We start from the raw sequence: 293 nt of genomic DNA, 5'->3' as shown, positions 1-293 counted from the left end.
GCTGGGGGCAAGGGGGGCCAGTGGCCACTCGCTCGGGGCTTTTGGCTTCCAACCTCCGGCCAGGTTTTCCATGTTGGCTGCGTGTATCCTCCTCCCCTTGGCTGCCAGGGATGGAGGAGGTGGCTTCGAGCTTTTCTCTGGAGCTGGACTCGACAGGAACCGAGTTCGGGTTCTTTGCTGCAGTTTAATACCGGCTTATTACTGTATTTCTCAACCTCTCTAGAAATGATTTGGTTTTTTTCCCCTCCCCCCCCCCCCCCCTCCCCCCCTCTTCCTTTTTTCTTCTCTTTCCC

Source organism: Calidris pugnax, unplaced genomic scaffold, assembly GCF_001431845.1.
Source record: "Calidris pugnax isolate Ruff unplaced genomic scaffold, ASM143184v1 scaffold133, whole genome shotgun sequence".
Classification (NCBI taxonomy): Eukaryota; Metazoa; Chordata; class Aves; order Charadriiformes; family Scolopacidae; genus Calidris; species Calidris pugnax.
This window is presented reverse-complemented; position numbering follows the sequence as displayed.